The 15,976-nt window shown below is 53.0% G+C and overlaps 2 protein-coding genes across 5 annotated transcripts in view; one reads left to right on the forward strand and one right to left on the reverse strand.

Moving 5' to 3' along the window:
• NPHP4 (nephrocystin 4) overlaps positions 1–6,418 on the reverse strand; it is a 140,157-nt gene extending 133,739 nt beyond the window's left edge. For 3 of the 4 annotated variants that reach the window (XM_057555489.1, XM_057555484.1, XM_057555476.1), the window contains exons 1-2: positions 6,226–6,418; positions 5,200–5,245 (exon numbers count right to left, since the gene is read on the reverse strand). The gene's annotated coding sequence lies outside the window, so the exon portion shown is untranslated. Of the gene's footprint in view, positions 1–5,195; positions 5,246–6,225 lie in introns of all 4 variants that reach the window. The other variant, XM_057555481.1, reaches the window with a different exon arrangement.
• Positions 6,419–6,623: 205 nt separating this feature from the next.
• Positions 6,624–15,976, forward strand: part of KCNAB2 (potassium voltage-gated channel subfamily A regulatory beta subunit 2) — a 97,045-nt gene continuing 87,692 nt past the window's right edge. Inside the window, exon 1 of the mRNA XM_057556931.1 lies at positions 6,624–6,754. The gene's annotated coding sequence lies outside the window, so the exon portion shown is untranslated. The remainder of the gene's footprint in view (positions 6,755–15,976) is intronic.

Below are 15,976 nucleotides of genomic sequence, written 5' to 3' on the forward strand. Positions count from 1 at the left end.
AGGCAACCTTCCAGAAGAAGAATTCAGAATAATGATAGTCAAGATGATCCAGGACCTCGGAAAAAGAATGGAGAAAGGATCGAGAAGATGAAAGAAATGTTTAACAAAGACCTAGAAGAATTAAAGAACACACAGAGATGAACAATACAATAACTGAAATGAAAAATACACTAGAAGGAATCAATAGCAGAATAACTGAGGCAGAAGAACGGATAAGTGACCTGTAAGACAGAATGGTGGAAATCACTGCTGGAGAACAGAATAATGAAAATAAATGAAGACAGCCTAAGAGACCTCTGGGACAACATTAAATGCACCAACATTTGCATTATAGTGGTCCCAGAAGGAGAAGAGAGAGAGAAAGGAACTGAGAAAATATTTGAAGAGATTATAGTCGAAAACTTCCTTAACATAGGAAAGAAAATAGGCGCCCAAGTCCAGGAAGCACAGAGAGTCCCAGGCAGGATAAACCCAAGGATAAACACGCCGAGACACAGAGTAACCAAACTGACAAAAATTAAAGACAAAGAAAAATTATTGAAAGCAACAAAGGAAAAACTACACATAACATACAAGGGAACTCCCATAAGGTTAACAGCTGATTTCTCAGCAGAAACTCTACAAGCCAGAAGGGAGTGGCACGATATATTTAAAGTGATGAAAGGGAAGAACCTACAACCAAGATTACTCTACCCGGCAAGATCTCACTCAGATTCGACAGAGCAATCAAAAGCTGTACAGACAAGCAAAAACTAAGAGAATTCAGCACCACCAAACCACCTCTACAACAAATGCTAAAGGAACTTCTCTAAGTAGGAAACACAAGAGAAGAAAAGGACCAACAAAAACAATCCCAAAACAATTAAGAAAATGTAATAGGAGCATACATATCGATAATTACCTTAAATGTGAATGGATTAAATGCTCCAACCAAAAGACACAGGCTTGCTGAATGGATACAAAAACAATATATGCTGTCTATAAAACACACACTTCAGACCTAGGGACAGATACAGATTGAAAGTGAGGGGATGGATAAAGATATTCCATGCAAATGGAAATCAAAAGAAAGCTGGAGTAGCAATATTCATATCAGATAAAATAGACTTTTAAATACAGTATGTGACAAGAGACAAGGAAGGACACTACATAATGATCAAGGGATCAATCCAAGAAGAAGATATAACAATTATAAATATATATGCACCCAACATAGGAGCACCTCAATACATACGGCAAATGCTAACAGCTATAAAAGAGGAAATTGATGGTAACACAATAATAGTGGGGGACTTTAACACCTCACTTACACCAATGGACAGATCATCCAGACAGAAAACTAATAAGGAAACACAAGCTTTAAATGACACAATGGACCAAATAGATTTAATTTATATTTATAGGATATTCCGTCCGGAAACAGCAGATAACACTTTCTTCTTAAGTGCACACAGAACATTCTCCAGGATAGATCACATCTTGGGTCACAAACCAAGCCTCGGATAATTTAAGAAACCTGAAATCGTATCAAGCATCTTTTCCGACCACAACACTATGAGATTAGAAATAAATTACAGGAAAAAAACCGTAAAAAGCAAAAACACATGGAGGCTAAACAACACACTACTAAATAACCAAGAGATCACTGAAGAAATCAAAGAGAAAATCAAAAAATACCTAGAGACAAATGACAATGAAAACATGACTGTGAGATGCAGCAAAAGCAGTTCTAAGAGGGAAGCTTTTAGCAATACAATCCTACCTCAAGAAACAAGAAGAAAATTTCAAACAATCTAACCTTACCCCTAAAGGAACTAGAGAAAGAACAAACAAAACCCAAAGTTAGTAGAAGGAAAGAAATCATAAAGATCAGAGCAGAAATAAATGAAATAGAAACAAAGAAAACAATAGCAAAGATCAATAAAACTAAAAGCTGGTTCTTTGGGAAGATAAACAAAATTGATAAACCTTTAGCCAGACTCATCAAGAAAAAGAGGGAGAGGACTCAAATCAATAAAATTAGAAATGAAAAAGAAGTTACAATGGACACCGAAGAAATACAGAGCATCATAAGAGACTAGCACAAGCAACTCTATGCCAATAAAATGGACAACCTGGAAGAAATGCACAAATTCTTAGAAACGTACAACCTTCCAAGACTGAAGCAGGTAGAAATAGAAAATATGAACAGACCAATCACAAGTAATAAAATTGAAACTGTGATTAAAAATCTTCCAACAAACAAAAGTCCAGGACCAGATGGCTTCACAGGTGAATTCTATCAAACATTTAGAGAAGAGCTAACACCTATCCTTCTCAAACTCTTCCAAAAAATCACAGAAGAAGGAACACTTCCAAACTCATTCTATGAGCCACCATCACCCTGATACCAAAACCAGACAAAGATACTACAAAAAAAGAAAATTACAGACCAATATCACTGATGATTATAGATGCAAAAATCCTCAACAAAATACTAGCAAACAGAATCCAACAACACATTAAAAGGATCATACACCATGATCAAGTGGGATTTATCCCAGGGGTGCAAGGATTCTTCAATATATGCAAATCAATCAATGTGATACACCATAGTAACAAACTGAAGAATAAAAACCATTTCATCATCTCAAAAGATGCAGAAAAAGCTTTTGACAAAATTCAACACCGATTTATGATAAAAACTCTCCAGAAAGTGGGCATAGAGGGAAACTACCTCAACATAATAAAGGTCATATATGACAAACCCATAGCAAACATCACTCTCAATGGTGACAAACTGAAAGCATTTATCGAAGATCAGGAACAAGACAAGGATGTCCACTCTCGTCACTATTATTCAACATAATATTGGAAGTCCTAGTCACGGCAATCAGAGAAGAAAAAGAAATGAAAGGAATACAAATTGGAAAAGAAGAAGTAAAACTGTCACTGTTTGCAGATGACATGACACTATACAGAGAGAATCCTAAAGGTGCCACCAGAAAACTACTAGAGCTAATCAATGAATTTGGTAAAGTTGCAGGATACAATATTAATGCACAGACGTCTCTTGCATCCCTTACACTAACAATGAAAGATCAGAAAGAGAAATTAAGGAAATAATCCCATTCACCATTGCAACAAAAAGAATAAAATACCTAGAAATAAACCTACCTAAGGAGATAAAAGATCTGTACTCAGAAAACTATAAAACACTGATGAAAGAAATCAAAGATGACACAAACAGATGGAGAGATATACCATGTCCTTGGATTGGAAGAATCAATATTGTGAAAATGACTATACTACCCAAAGCAATCTATAGATTCAGTGCAATCCCTATCAAATTACCAATGGCATTTTTTACAGAACTAGAAAAAAAATCTTAAAATTTGTATGGAGACACAAAAGACCCCAAACAGCCAAAGCAATCTTGAGGGAAAAAACATGGAGCTGGAGGAATCAGACTCCCTGACTTCAGAATATACTACAAAGCTACAGTAATGAAGACAATATGGTACTGGCACAAAAACAGAAATATAGATCAACAGAACTGGATAGAAAGCGCAGAGATAAACTCACGCACCTATGCTCAACTAATCTATGACAACGGAGGCAAGGATATACAATGGAGAAAAGACAGTCTCTTCAACAAATGATGCTGGGAAAACTGGACAGCTACATGTAAAAGAATGAAATTAGAACACTCCCTAACACCATACACAAAAATAAACTCAAAATGGATTAAAGACCTAAATGTAAGACCAGACACTATAAAACTCTTAGAGGAAAACATAGGAAAGACACCCTCTGACATAAATCACAGCAAGATCTTTTTTGACCCACCTCCTAGAGTAATGGAAATAAAAACAAAAATAAACAAATGGGACCTAATGAAACTTAAAAGCTTTTGCACAGCAAAGGAAACAATAAACAAGATGAAAAGACAACCCTCAGAATGGGAGAAAATATTTGCAAACGAATCAACGGACAAACGATTTATCTCCAAAATATATAAACAGCTCATGCAGCTCAATATTAAAAAAAAAACAACCCAATCAAAAAATGGGCAGAAGACTTAAATAGACATTTTTCCAAGGACATACAGATGGCCAAGAGGCACATGAAAAGCTGCTCAACATCACTAATTATCAGAGAAATGCAAATCAAAACTACAAGGAGGTATCACCTCACACCCATGAGAATGGCCATCATCAGAAAATCTACAAACAACAAATGCTGGAGAGGGTGTGGAGAAAAGGGAACCCTCTTGCACTGTTGGTGGGAATGTAAATTGATACAGCCACTATGGAGAACAGTATGGAGGTTCCTTAAAAAACTAAAAATAGAACTACCACATGACCCAGTAATCCCACTACTGGGCATGTACCCAGAGAAAACCATAATTCAAAAAGACACATGCACCCCAATGTTCATTGCAGCACTGTTTACAATAGCCATGTCATGGGAGCAACCTAAATGCCCATCAATAGACAAAATGATAGAGAAGATATGGTACACATATACAATGGAATATTACTCAGCCATAAAAAGGAACGAAATTGGGTCACTTGTAGAGACGTGGATGGACCCAGAGACTGTCATACAGAGTGAAGTCAGAAAGAGAAAAACAAATATGGTATATTAATGCATATATGTGGAATCTAGAAAATGGTACAGATGAACCAGTTTGCAAGGCAGAAATAGAGACACAGATGTAGAGGACAAACGTATGGACACCAAGGGGGGAAAGCAGGGGCAGGGTGGGGGGATGGTGGGATGAATTGGGAGATTGGGATTGACATATACACACTAATATGTATAAAATAGACTAATAACAACCTGCTGTATAAAAATAATAAAATAAAATTTTAAAAATTAAAAAAACAAGGGATCGAGTGTGAGCAGCACACAGAAGACAAGCCTAATCCAGACTCCTTTTTTTGGCGGGGGAGGGAGGGTAGAGAAGAGGAGGGAATCCGGGCGCTGAAGTGCTAAGCTGGGTTGATGTCTCACAAGCAGTGGTTCACCAAGGAAAGGGAGGAGCAGGAACCACAAGGAGCTGCCCGGACACAGGGACGCTTCCCACCCAGAAGTGAACAAAATCTGGAATGCCTGAGACCTGAAAGCTTTGGGGAGCTTTTTTGAGAGTAAGCAGAGGTCTACTTAAGCACTGCCAGGAATTCCTCATTCAAGGAATAGTCTTTGAGTACCTACCACGTGCCAGGCCGTGGAGAAACCGTCCTGCCCTCGAGGAATGTATCTGGAGAGAGGCAGAAAGAGACAGGATGCAAGTTAGCACACAAGGGAGGTGGCTGTGACCTCTGAAAATCAGAGGCCCAGAGGGTGTAGTGAGCTGTGATGAAGACCTGGGCGGGAACTGGGGGCGACTATCCACAATCATCTAAAGGACACCTTTTCCAACTACACAAGGTTGGGAGGCCAGACTTCCTTCGTATGCTTCAACCCAAGTGACACAGTGCAACACCGAAGGCAGGACCGGGTCTGAGAAGGCATCTGTCTTCTAGGGAGACAGGCATGGAAGAGAGATGCAAAGGTGGGGCCTCTGAGTCTGAAGAAGCGAGCAGGAGACCGAGCACTGGGGTCTCGAGAAGGGCCCAGGTGGGGTGCTCAGAGGCGGTCCGGAGGTCGGTGGGCTGGACAGCGGAGGGGAAGGTGGGAGCAGCTCCAGGGGAGGCCGTAGGCAGGCAGGGCCATCAAGGCAAGGCCTCCTGCAAGGGCCAGGGAGTCTCCAGATCTCCACTGGGCGGCGGCGCTGGGACGGGTCGGCAGGGCCAGCGGGGGACAGGCACCCAGTGGGGACAGGAAAAGCAGGGGTCCCCGGCAGGGGTCCGAAGGGGAAAAGGGGAGGGCCAAAGCCGCGGTCTCAGCACAGCCCAGGCCGGCGGCACCGCGCTCGCCTTAAGCTGGAGGGCTGCAAGGGGGCGCAGGGTCTAGGGACAGAGTACTGAGGTTGAGCCCTAAGAAGCCCCCGAAGCCTGCGGCCCCGGCCGCACCAAGTGTCACGGAGGGGGAAAAGAGGTGCGACCGACGCGGGCACAGCCCCGCGCCCGCCCGGCTGCCGCGCCCCGCAGGCACCGGGCCCCGGGGAAAGACGCACAGAGCACCCCCACCCCGGGCCCGAGGCCCCGACCCGTTCGGCGGCCCCCGCGCCTCCGGGCCGCGTCTAACCTCCCCCGCGGAGCCAGCCAACGTGGTTCCGCCCGCGGCGGGCAGCGTTACCTAGGAGACGAGGCTGCAGCTGCCGCACCCGCCCTGGGGCGTCGAGCCCCAAGCTTTCGAGGATGTGCCCCTCGGACGGATCCAGAGGCCCGGCGGCCGGCCGGTGCCCACCGGAGCCGCAAGCCTTGCGGTCCGAGGACCGGCCGAGGGTCACCCGACCCGCTGCCACCCGCCGGAGGAGCCTCAGAAGGGAAAGAACCCACCCCCCGACCTTTGCGTCAGCAGCACCGTGGGACCAATCAGAGCCCAAGTCCAGGGGCGCCGCTCCGGGAGCGCCAGCCAATAGGCGCGGCGGCGGGCCCGTTCTTATTTGCATGGTCGGCGATCCCTCTGCCAATAGGAATGTGAGTGGCGTGAAGGCCAGCCAATGAGAAGCTGGCAGAGGCGTGGCCCCGGGCGTCCCACGAGGTGAAGATGCTGCGGGCGGAACCTGGTGGAGCTAGTGGGATTCGGGGGCGCTAAAGTCGCAGGGGCAGGGCGGGAAGGAAGATCCGGAGCGGGGCAGAGGATCCGGAGCTGGAGCCCCCAGGTGAGTGCAGGGGGAGACCCCGGCCGTCCGCGCAGTACACGGCCGTGCGCCGGGAGAGCGGCGGCGGGCCCCCGCGAGGCCCGCGCTGACTCTCCATATCCTTTTCCCCAGCGCGTCCCCGCGCCCGCCTCCGTCCTCACCTCCTCTCCAGCCGGCTCGCCTTGTTCTCCATCATCTCCCTTCCCCCAACCCGTCCTCCCTTGCCTGCCCTATCTGCCAACCCGCCCGACCTTTTAGCTCCCATCCCCGACCCCTGCCCCAAACTTCATCCTTCCGCTCGTCCCGTCTCTGCCCCCTCCTTTTCCCGCAGTCTCGCCTCCCCCTCCCCCATCCCCCCTTCAGCGCAGCCCCATCGGAGCGCTCCTGGTCTTGGTCCTCCGCATCTCTCTCCTTGTTGCTCCTGAAGGCTCATCTTGCCTTTCCTTCCAGATCCCTGGCCCCATCTTCCCACCCATTCTGCTCCCAATCGCTACATCTCTCCCCGTGGGCGCCCTCTCTGCACCTTGCCTTGCTCCCCAGGACCTTGGCATTCTCCTCCTGCACCAGTTCATCTGGCTACCTACACACCCCACCCCACCCCGGTCCCTATACCCCTGCCCCCTCTCCAGCTTCTCTTCGCTCCCCACCTCCCCTACCTGCTGCTGCTCCTGCAGGACGCAGGACACAGAGACCCAGCTGCTGCACCGCTTCCTGCTGCAGTAGCAGTCCTGTACCTGCCCACCTTCCCACCCTCCCACCCTACCCTGGCTCTGCTCCTCCTGGCATTTGTCTGGGGGCTCCTTTAGGGTCTACGCTTTGTCTAGAGCGGCCTGGGGGGCTCCAGGTGAGAAGCCCCTTAGCACCCTTTCCTGCCTTCCTCCCTAGCCACCGGCTCCCTTCCCACCCCACCCCCACTTTCCTACCCAGCTTACTTTGTGATTCAGCATTTTTGGGGTTGGTAACTTTCTTTGCCTCCTGGCATGATCGGGACCTGGTTGTGGGGCCGAAGGCAGGGGGGTCTTGACCCTGCAGTTAGAGGGGCCACCTTAGGGAACAGTCCTGAGCTGCCTGGTGCGGACAGGGTTGGGGAATGGGAACTCACCAGTGGGGGCTGCCCTTTCTTCTCTTTCACTTGTCTGCCCTGTGTTGAAATGCATCCAAGGGGAGATGACATAAGTAATAGCTCTTGGGGAAGTGAGCTATTAGCATTTATGGAAATTAATACATCCACATCCGAGGAGCAAGAACACCAAGTTCAGGCCACAGCTGTCCCACTGCCTGTCGTTTCAGGATTTCTTCTTTCGCTGCAACTTCTCCTCCCCCTCAAAAACGCCATCCGCCTTCCAATGCCAAGAGCAAGCTCCTGCTCTGCAAACAAAACCGCATTCAGGCCCCACGTTGCAGGGTTTGGGGACCTGAGTGTGGAGAGTTGCACCTGCCCTCCTGATTGTTGCTTGGCGTTTGCATCTACCTGCAGACCCCAGGCTTGTGTGTGGTTCTTGGGCTCCTTCCCCTGTGCTATCACAACGGGGGCCCAGAGGGCATTGGCTCCCTGGGGCCTGTCCATCAGGAACACTCTCCAAGCCCCCACCCGGCCTCAGTGACATTGAGGATGTTCAGGCTGCAGCACGTTCCTACCTCGAAAGCAGCCTGCTGGAGGCTCCCCTACAAAACCAAGGTCCCGTTCTTTGTGCCTCTTTGCGCCGTGCCAGTGGACAGACAGTGTGGGGACTGAACCAGGGCACAGGGGGAGGGAGGGTCACGAACAGTGCGAAACTGGGTCTCGTGCTCAAACCTTTTGGGTCTGGACGTGGCGCCTGGACGGGAATGAACGGGTGTGAAAGCAGTTGCACACAGGAGGTGTGGCAAGACGGACACTACTGCTCATCTGGTGAGGGTCACAGGCCGAGGCTCTGGGGGATGGAGGGGTGAGCGAGCTCTGGGGTGGGGCAGATTGAGAAGCTTCACACCATGGGGCTGGCTTTCTTTCCTTTTTCAATGATCTTCTAAACCCCAAATGATTCAGGAGGAAGGGAGTGGCACAAGTTTTGGTTTGACAGCTTCCGGTAAGGGAGGGGGCCTCCTCTCGACTTTCCTGTTTGTTGGTGATGGGCCCATGGCAACTGGGCAGCACGCACGTGGCGAAGGAAGGCCTCCTCCACTGCTGGAACCCAGGGGAACGAACGTGTGTGGCTTCCCAGGACTCTGGCTAGAAGGAGCGTGTATCTAGTCCTTGACCTTCACTTCTCCATGACCTTCGCTTCGCCAAAGGTCCCAGAACCAAAGCAGTTTCCTGGAGTCCCTGAATGATAGGCAGAACAGTGACACTGCAGGCAGCATTCGGGGAGGTCCGTCTCTGAAGGTGTCCAGGGCCAGAGACCCCTCCTCTCCCCTTTCCGCAGCCAGGGGTCCCACTTCATAGAGGCGAGCGTGCTAGAGCTACAAGGGGTTGGGCATCTTCCCCTTTGGAGGACGCAACGGAAGCCTTGGCAAAGTCAGAGACTTCTCCAAGGTCACTCAGAGGTGAGCCGCGTCAGGCCCCGTACCTCCCGCCAGTCTGAGCCAGGTCACTCCCTTGGTTCTGCCCTTGGAGGAAACCAGCACCCCGTGGACACGCCATCCACCAGCTCCAGCCACCCTTCAGGACGCACCTGTGAGATGGTGCTGACACCCGTGGAGGAAACAGCACCCCGGGTGCGTCTGAGTCACTGGGGCTGTCAGGAGTGGGAGATGCTACCGACCACAGAGAGTTCTCGGCGACAGCATCCTGCCCGGCCTGGCAGTTCCCCGGAGCCAGGGCCCTGTGGCCCCAAAGATGTCATCAAAGAGGTGGCAACGGGCCGCGCCGCCGGGTGAGATGAAAGGGAAGAAGGGGCTCTGTGCCTTGACCTCGCTGCGCTGCGGGTCCTTGTCAGTAACCCTAACCACCCCCGCGAGGGAGGCTGGTTAGCCTGGATGGGAAACAGGCACAGAGCGGTGGTGAGACGGACCCGGCCTCCTGGATTCTGTTCCCGCTGCACCAGGCCCCCTCCAGCCCATCAGCAAGTGCCGGAAATCCTTACCCCCCAGAGATGCGTCTCCTCCAATGTGCAGGAGGGTCAGGTTCAATCCCAGCTCCCAAGGGACATGGAAGCTGCCTTTCTCACGGTGGGAAGCCCAGCATGCTCAGCCCTCCACCCGCAGCATGTCCCCCCTTTCTTTGGGGTGACTCTGAGGAGATATGGTCCTTGGCTCAGCCAGTACAGAGGAGGAAAAGGGTCAGGGCCTCCCCAGGAGAAAACACACAAGGGGCCAGTTGGGGACATCACCCGACGGGTCATCGGGTCACTGGGCGGGGGAGGGGGCGCTTCAGGCTTTCTATCCGGCCTGGGCTTGGCGAGAACATGAGTCTCCCTGCCCGAGCGGACGTGAGCAGCTGCTGGGTCTTCTTACCCTTTGCCACATCCCGCGGGGCTAAAACGGGGCTAGCCTTCCTCTCCCTCTGCACTGAGGGATGCACTCTGGGCCCGGCCCCCCCCTCCCCCAGCTGAAGTGTGCCCTGCGCCCGCACACTTTCTAACTCATAGCACAGAGGACAGGGTCTCAGGAGGTCACCCCCTGCTCCACCGAGTGGCCAGGTGGTTAGCCCTGGAGACCCAGTGTCCGCAGGCTTGTATGTGTCCCTCATCCTATTTCACCCACATCCCTGGCACCTGCCTGCCTTGAACTTCCTCCTTGCAGTCAACCTCTCTTCCCTCTAGCTCCAGCACACAGGCTCTTGCAGAACTGACTGTCTTTTTTTTTTTTTTAATTTTAATACATAGATAAGCTTCTTTTTTTTTAATTTTAATTTATTTATTTATTTTAGTTTTTGGCTGTGTTGGGTCTTCGTTTCTGTGCGAGGGCTTTCTCTAGTTGCGGCAAGCGGGGGCCGCTCTTCATCGCGGTGCGCGGGTCTCTCACTATCGCGGCCTCTCTTGTTGTGGAGCACAGGCTCCAGACGCGCAGGCTCAGCAGTTGTGGCTCACGGGCCCAGTTGCTCCGCGGCATGTGGGATCTTCCCAGACCAGGGCTCGAACCCGTGTCCCCTGCATTGGCAGGCAGATTCTCAACCACTGCGCCACGAGGGAAGCCCCCAGAACTGACTGTCTTAATGCCACACAGGGTACAGATTAAATAGGACTGGGAAAGGGGGAAAAGCGGAGATGGGCTGGGGATGTCTCCCTCAGCTTCACACCTGTGCTGCAGACCCGGTAGGGGACTTTTCCCCACCAGGATCTTGAGCCCTCTTAGGGGGTTTTCCCCACCTAACGTGATCTTGATCTTGAGCCCCAGCTGCTGAGTGGCTGAGATCCATCATCCAACTCAACGGTTGAAAGCCAAGTGTATATTTCTCCTTCTCAGATCCCTGCACTGGGTTCAAAACAAACCAGCAAACCGTTCGTCGTCGGGCTAGTTTCCCCAGTAAGCGAGCGACTTCTTGGGTCCCGTAGACACTGGGTCTTGTCCGCAGGGCCCCCTGTCTGGGGTCTTGGCCCGTGGCCCCCAGTGGAGAGCTAGCTCTCTGAATGTCCGGTTCTCACTCTCCCAGCCGCTTGGCCTTGTGCTCGCGTCTCCCTTTTCCGGGATTGGTAAAGTGAGGCGGGCAGAGGCATACGGACAGTCCCTGGTACAGGGCGGGCACTCCGTCAGCCTCCCAGCCTCTGTGTCCAGTCATAGACTGAGCGCAAACCTTCGCTCTACCTGGAGCCCAGGTGGCTCCCGGGAAAGCTCAAGCAAAGTGACTCAGGTCCCCTTCTGAGTCATTTCATGAGCCCACGTGGGGCTCCTCAGAGGGGCTGGGTGCTCCTGGGGAACAGCCTGGGAGAACCCAGCTGGTGGCTCTCGTGGAGGAAGGAGGGCGGGAGCCTGTTGCTGTCTCTGCAGATCATGGCCTCCCAGTGAGTGGAGGGACACGGCTTGCCCTGTCCTCCCAACCCCAGGCCTCCTGGAGGGCCGGGTGCGCAAGTCTGCGGGGCATCTGTCTGCCCGCCTACCCCCCTGTACAGTAGCCTGTGGGGGCTGCAGAGCCCCGCCCCAAGCACGCCCACCCTCTGCAGCACAGCATGTTTTCATTTTCCATCCTTCAGCAGCCTTACGATCTCTCAGAGTGAACTGCAACCTGATGTCCACAAGCTGTCAAATACAGCCCAGGGCAGAAGGAGCTAGAAATCTGCCTGGGAACCTTGCCTTCCCGAGTGCTCTGCGGTGGCAGGGTCTCTCTGGAAACAGTGCCCTTCCTGCCCCTTCTGGATGGAGGAGACTCAGAAATAACTAGCAGAAGGAAATTCTAACGAATCCGTGCATTAAAAAGTAAATTAGAATTTAAACATTGTTTAAAACCTATAAATACCGCCAACTGGGGAAGCCCTCTGCGGCAGACATTTGAAAGGCCAAGGGTGAGCAAGACCCACCTAACCTAACCACAGACCAGGAACCGTCAGAGAAGCCTCTGCTGATAGAAGAGAGATGGGAGGCAGGTGGGGTTGATATTTGACCCAGACCCTGAAAGAAGACAGGGTTGTGATAGCAAAACTGGGAAAGGACTGTCTGGAGAGAGCCCTGCATTGGGCCAGGCCCTGGAGGGAGGACTAGGGGGTTGAACAGTGGCCGAGGCCCAGGGGGAGCACAGGTGGGACATGAATATGGGAGTCATTGAGGGGGAGCAGGAACTGGGGTCTGGGAGGCCAGCCGTCAGACCCCTGGGGGTTTTGGAACCAGCAGTGACGTGTCCACACCGGGATGGAGGAGGCAGATGTGTCTGCAGTGTGGGGCGAGGACCACGTGCGATGGCAGGGGAGATGGCGAGTCATCCTAGAGAGACTGTTATCTGTGTTGTGTGCTGCTGTAGGCCCAGCATTGCACACAGAGTGGGACCCCGTAAATCTGTCTCGAGCGGATGAGTAGAATGAATAGGCAGGAGAGCGTCACGGCAAAGCTGCTGTGGAGCTGGGTGGCAGTGGGATGCGGGCAGCAAGTGGAGCTCGGGGTCCCCTTTTCATCGCTGGGTCTGCTCGGGCTACATCCTGCTGACCCTGCCTCGTTGGGTCCAAGGTCTTTGCCTCGGCCAGTCACGGCTGTGGGCATCGAGAGGGAGAGCCATGGGTTCAAATGGGGTTCAAACCAGAGGTGATTGCCAACCCCCCACCAGTCACAGCCTTGGCAGGGAACAACGTCACCCAGGAGGTGGGGCCAAGAGTAAAGGGGGCAGAAGACGGAGCCCAGGGAGTGGCCGTGAGTGCAGGATTTGAGAGGGAAGGTGAAGGTCAAGACAGGAGGAAACCCTGGGTTATCCTGGAGCCCAGTCAGAGAGGGAGGTAGAAGGTGGGGGCAGGTGTCCGCTGCATCAGGCGGGCCCCGCGCTGCTGGGGCCACAGTCTCTGCCAAGAGGGGAGGCGACAGAGCTGCCCCCCCATAACAGGTGCACGTGCCGCGTCTTTGCCCTGTTCTGTGTCCACTCCTTCAGTTCAAGGAGATGCCGTTGTCTGCATTTTACTGGTGCAGAAACAGGCACTGAAAGCCGAGGTGACTATCCTCAGGTCACAGAGCACTAACAAGGAGTCAAGATCTGAACCCCGGCTGTTGGGTGCCAGCGCCCGCCCTCCTGACCTTTGCATTCTGCTGCCTAAATGGCTCTTGAGAAAGTGACAGTGAAAGAAGGAAGGGAGGCGAGAGGGGGCGCGCTCACGGGGTTAGCAGGTCGGTGGGAAGAAAAGTCACTTTTCTGGTTAACCGGGTCCATCGGCCGCATCCTCAGTCTCCATGGTGCGTGATTCTGTGTCCTGCCCTAATGGGGACATTTCTGGGGTCACCTGTGAACTGCGGGGCTCATCCTTCCAGCTTCATGGGTGGCTCTGCATATGATGCAACTGCAGAGGATGAGAACGCGGAGGTTGCGGTGGCCCCGGAGATGCCAGGCAGTCCTGAGCCCTGGGGCACACGTCGGGGTCCCAGGGGGCGGTGCCTGGAAACAGCCCCTGTGGGTCCTGGTGCAGCTCAGCAGCCGCTGCCCGGGGTTCCAAGGCCACACTTTGAGAAACACTCCCCAGTTTGTCATAAACTTTCCCATTTCCGCTTCTTAAAGCAGCACCCAAGGAAACACGCCTTGATCACTGGAAGCTCTGATGAGCAAGCCTTCCTGGGGCTTCTTCAACACTGTGGAACATAGGAAGCCCTTGTTCTACTGGGCGACCTGCTACGCCTTTGTCAGCTTCGAATCCCGAATCGAGGTTTAATCCTGCCGTGGGTGGGGACGTGCTGGTGTTCGTGGTGCCCCAGCGCTCCTGGAATGAGGTTTGGCTGGGATGCTCACTCTGAGCACCTGCCCCGTGTGACGGAAGCGGGCACCCCTCCCGGGAGCCAGCCTGTCACTTGGGACTGAACCTGTGGCATCTCCCCTCCCCCTCTCGTGAGCCCCCACCTCTGCTCAGTGGCTCCCTCACCCCCCGGGGAGTGTTGCCTTTGCCTCTCACTGGGGAGAAGGGTTTTTGTCACCCAGCTTAGGCTGCCCGGAGCCATCTCTGTCCCTTTGCTCTTGCCAAGATCATGGGATGCCCGGAATAGAAATTGCAGATCCCAACAGATCTGCAATAGATCCCAACAGAGATTGCAACAGATCCCAATAGAGATTGCAGATCCCAACAAAACATCGCCCCCTTTCTGTAGGGGCACAGGCGCTGGGGTGCCCGCCCATGTCCTGCCCAGGACACGTCAGAGGCTCCAGGGATGCTACTGGAGATGCTGCCGTACTCCCTCCTCATCCCGAAGGCTGGGTTAGGGAAAGGCCTCTGACGGCTCGTGGGACAGCTCCTGTGGGTAAACGTGGACCCACGTCCTAAATAAAGAGGCTGTTCAGATGAGACTCATCGGCCACCCTGGGCCTGATGTCGCAACTCGAGGGGCGGTGGTTGCTCATAGGAGCGACCCTGCTCCTGCTCTGGCTTTGTGCAGGTGCGGCCATGCTGCACGTCACCCCTTCCTTCACTGACCCGAGAAGCGGGGGGTAGACGAGGCCACTGCCCTCAGGGCCCACAGTCGGTGGGGGAGAAGACACGGGCTCCAGCCCACGGAGGCGCCACTCGGGCCACAGCAGAAGTGTCTGCAGGCCCAGCGGGCAGGAAGGGGCAGTGTGCCTCCCACGTGGTCAGGGAGGGAGGAGGCGAGGCTGGAGCCGGTGTGGCTCTGTGTTGGGTGACAGAGGGAGACAGGACAGGGCGGTCTTCTGGGCAGGAAGAGCTGTGCCAGAAGGTGAGAGATGGCCTGGGGTATTGGGGGAACCTCAGGAGAGGGACGCCGGGCTAAGTGAGGAAAGATCTTAGGGGCTGCTCCTCTTCAGAAGAAAGATGTGTCCTGACCAGGACACAGGAGGGTGTAAACGGGGAGGCATCCCCCGCTCCTGGGAGTCAGAGCACCTGTGTCCATGCAGAAAGGGGACGATGTTTTGTTGGAATTTGCAATCCCTATTCCAGGCATCCCATGTCCTTGGCAAGAGCAAAGGGACAGATGAGGCTCATCTGTGGGGCCAAGCTGGGTCATGCATGCAGAATGGGGGAAAAGAAGCTGAGCAGGTCCCTCAAGGCCCCCAGCCCTGTCCCATGCCCCTGGTTCCCTCAGGAGCCCTGAGCTGCTCCAGCTACCATGATTACCACAGCTCCCCCCAAAACACACACGAAGCCTGTGTGACCAGCTGGGCCCTCGCTCCCTGCCTCACCCAGGGCTGGAAGGTTCTGACAAAGCCCACTGGGGTACCACTGGGAGGGATGTGGAGGACAGGGTTTCTCCCCACCCTCCCGCAGCCTGGTAACCATGTTAACCATGGGGAACTGCTGGAGGCTCCCAGCCACCTGCTGGGCTGCATGGGTGCTGAGGCCCGGGTGGGGACCCATGGTACAGCCACGTGGGCCCCTGGGCAGCAGCCTTTGCGAGCAGCAGGTGAGGCGGCGGCGGGTGCAGCCCCAAACAGTCACCCAAAGCTCTGAAAACAAAAAGGGCCCCAGTTCATGGGGAGAGGGCACAGCTCAGGGGACCCTTCCCCAGTCCCTTGAGGGGACGAGAGGGCACTTGCTCCCAGGTTCAGGCAGAACCCCTGGTCTCTAAAGCAGCCCCCAAGCCAGCGGGCATTTGAAGTATTATGGGGCTTTATTTCATTTATTACTCTGGGGCTGGGGCCCCTGGGCTCCTCCAGCCAGCAGCGCTCAGGAAAGTCCCTTCAGGCTTCTTACTCTT

This window comes from Balaenoptera acutorostrata, chromosome 1 (assembly GCF_949987535.1).
Source record: "Balaenoptera acutorostrata chromosome 1, mBalAcu1.1, whole genome shotgun sequence".
Classification (NCBI taxonomy): domain Eukaryota; kingdom Metazoa; phylum Chordata; class Mammalia; order Artiodactyla; family Balaenopteridae; genus Balaenoptera; species Balaenoptera acutorostrata.